Source organism: Canis lupus, chromosome 12 (assembly GCF_003254725.2).
Source record: "Canis lupus dingo isolate Sandy chromosome 12, ASM325472v2, whole genome shotgun sequence".
In the NCBI taxonomy this organism is placed as follows: domain Eukaryota; kingdom Metazoa; phylum Chordata; class Mammalia; order Carnivora; family Canidae; genus Canis; species Canis lupus.
The window spans coordinates 65832825-65836073 of NC_064254.1; the positions used below are offsets into that span (position 1 = coordinate 65832825).

The following is a 3249-nucleotide window of genomic DNA, read 5'->3' on the forward strand; positions in this document are numbered from 1 at the left end:
ATACAGGCATGCTTCCTTATTTGTTTTGTTTTCTGATTGTAAACTTCTGTTTTTGAAGTTTATCTGTGGGTATTCTTTGGGGCCTAAGTTCAACATAATCTTCTGAGAGGATTTGTGTTTGTTTTGCCAGTTGTTTGGAGCACCCCAAACTTGGACTTATTAGTTTTAAAAATTCCATAGTATCTTGAATTTAGATCATAATCTTCCATGCAGACCACACTATAGTTATGCACTCTCAAGGAAGAACTTATATCCCTTTTTTGTTTTTCTCCATCCAGCATCAGGATCAATACAGGCAAACTTTCCAGGGGTTCTGGTCTGCACAGCAAATCAACTTTACATTCATCTTTACTTTGGCTCTTTGGAATTCCAGTTTTATGAGATTTTTAAAAAATATGTGTTTTATTTTATATGAAATTATTTTCTTCCAACTTTATTGAGGTATAATTGACATGCACTATTGTGTAAGTTTAAGATTATAATGGTACTCGCTTTGGCAGCACATATACTAACATTGGAATGATCAAGAGAAAATTAGCATGGCTCCCGTGCAAAGGTGACATGCAAGTTTGTGAAGCATTCCATTTTTTTTTTAAAAGAGGGGGTATAATGTGATTATTTAATATGTGTATGTATTGTGCAATGATTATCACCATTGTGTTAGTTAACCCATCCATCACCTCAGTTATCCGTGTGTGTGTGTGTGTGTGTGTGTGTGTGGTGAGAACATTTAAGATTTACTCTTTCAGCAACTTTCAAGTATAAAATACAGTGCGGTTAACTATAGTCACCATGCTGTACATTAGATCTCCAGAACTTACTGATCTTGTAACTGAAAGTTTGTATCCCTTGATCAGCATCTCTCCATTTCCCTCACAAAAAGCCCCTGGCCGTCACCAATCGACTCTGTTTCTATTAATTTGTTTTTTTTTTTAGATTATATATATATATAATACAGCCTTTCTCTGTCTGACTTCTGTTGCTTAGCATAGTGCCCTCAAGTTTCATCCACGTTGTCACAAATGGCAGGGCTCCCTTCTTTCTAATGGCTGAGTAATATTCCATTGTGTATATACCATGTCTCCTTTATTCCTTTATCCTTCAGTGGACACTTAGGTTGTTTATATGCCTTGAGAAATATGCCTTGGGTATTGTGAATTATGCTGCATTGAATATGGGGGAGGTACAGATATCTTTTTGAAATAGTGATTTCATTTCTTTTGGACCTCCAGAAGCAAGATTGCTGGATCACACAGTTGTTCTCTTTTTAATGTTCTGAGGAACCTCTTTACTGTTTTCCATTGTGGTCATGCCAGTTTAAATTGGGATCGGTTCTTACTATGCTCATGATCTTGGGTTTATCTTCTGTGTCTCCATCACTGCACCTGTCAGTGTGGAAGCTCAAGAACACTGCAGTTTGGCAGTTCTAGGAGCTTGCTCACGTACTAGGGGGGGGTCTTACTTGGACTTTGTTCTTTCTTCACTTTCTTGCCAGCTCAATGACTCATTTAAAAAAAATAGTAAAAAACTCATCCAACTTTGGTTTTCATCAAAAGGTTTGTTCTGGGCATCTACTCCACATATTAAATTGAAGTACTTTAAAAATAAGGTCAGCTGGATGCCTGGGTGGCTCAGTCAGTTAGGCATCTGACTGCTGATTTTAGGCTCTGGTCATGATCTCAGGGTCAAGCACTATGTTAGGCTCCTCGCTCAGTGGGGAGTCTCTTGAGATTCTCTCTCTCACCCTCCATTCATCCCCATGCTCGAGTGCTCTCTCTCTCTAAAATAAACAAATCTCTCTCTCTTTTTTTTTTTTTTAAAGAAGAGGTTAGACATGTATCATCAATTGCTTAGCAGGATTGAAGTAGTTTCTCAAATGCTTTTGTTTCCTTCCCTCTCTGTTCAGAACAAATCTTTGTCTTCAGAACACCAGACAGTGGCCGAGTGGAGTGGGTGCAATGGTGTGCTAGCAAACTGACTCTCAGGAAAAAGAAAACAACAAAACCCACAAAAGAGTTGATTGTTAGTGTTGACCAATTTCTGTGGAGTAACAACTCCCATAACAGTCCATTTCAAGGGACCAATTTGATTCACTGAACAAAGAGTTGGGAAGGGATGTGCACAGTTGTTTTTCATGAGCTGGAATGAGCCAACCCTGCCATGTTCCTGTAGAAGTAGAAGATATACAAGTTAGGGTGGCTAAGTCCAATCTCTAGAGTCCATCAGGAGACAAATGAAGAGAGCCTGATGATGATGGAGCAAAGTGGGGAGCACATATCAGCTAACTGTTGCCACGTGTTACCAGATCTTATTTTTTAAGAAGGGAAATCTGACTTTCAGGTGAAATATCCTCCTTTTCAAATGTTGCCAATTGATCAAAAATCTGATGGGTGCAGATTTGTCTGAACACCAGCTTTGGGCTGGTGGAGTTAGTGCTTGGGGTTATGTTTGTTTGTCTGGTTCCAGCTTTGTTTCTCTAAGGTAAATGGTCCACATAGAGAAATACTGCTGGAGAAGCATTGCAGGGTTGGGGAAGGAGCACAGGCCATGGATTCATATAGCTTTTGGTTAAAATTCTGGGCCTGCCACTCATTGTATGACCCAGGGCAAAAATGCTGTGAAATGAGAGGGACAGTCCTGCTGGGCTAGATTGTTCTAGAGACAAACTGAGATATTATGGGTATGGGACGTGCCCCCTTGTACATACTTAACAACTGTGTCATCATTCTTGAGCAGAAGCCAATAGTCATAGCTGAGGACAAACCCTGGAGTGTAAAGAAGAGAGACCTCTAATTCAGTGTTCTCAATTTTCACTGCCTCAGATTCACTTGGCAAACATTAAGAAAAAAATATTAACACCAGACCACACTCTTAAAGATTCTGATTCAGTTGCTCCAAGATGGAGCCTGGACATCACTATATTACAAGCACCTCCCTCCCAGTATTCTAAGCCTAAATGCTGTAGATTCATCTCATTTAACCCAATCTTTCCAACAACCCCAGAAAGTATTACTCTCATTTCATGAATGAGGAACTGAGGCCCAGGATTAAATAACAGCCCAGAGTCACATAGCTGGTAAATGAGGGGATCAGACCTAACCTCAGAGCCTGAATTCTTTTTTTTTTTTTTTTTTTTAGAGCCTGAATTCTTAAACCCATGTCATTTAGCATTACTGTATCTACCTCGGCTGGTCTTTGGGAGGGCTTAAGTACTGCAAATAAAGTGCTTAGTTCTGGGCCTGGAAGCGA

The 3249-nt window shown here is 39.7% G+C and overlaps 1 non-coding gene across 1 annotated transcript; it reads left to right on the forward strand.

The window, feature by feature from the left end:
• Nucleotides 1-484: 484 nt before the first annotated feature.
• LOC112658774 (U6 spliceosomal RNA) lies at nucleotides 485-591 on the forward strand. The gene has a single exon (XR_003135951.1). It is a non-coding gene; the product is annotated as a U6 spliceosomal RNA (small nuclear RNA).
• The last annotated feature ends 2658 nt before the right edge of the window (nucleotides 592-3249 follow it).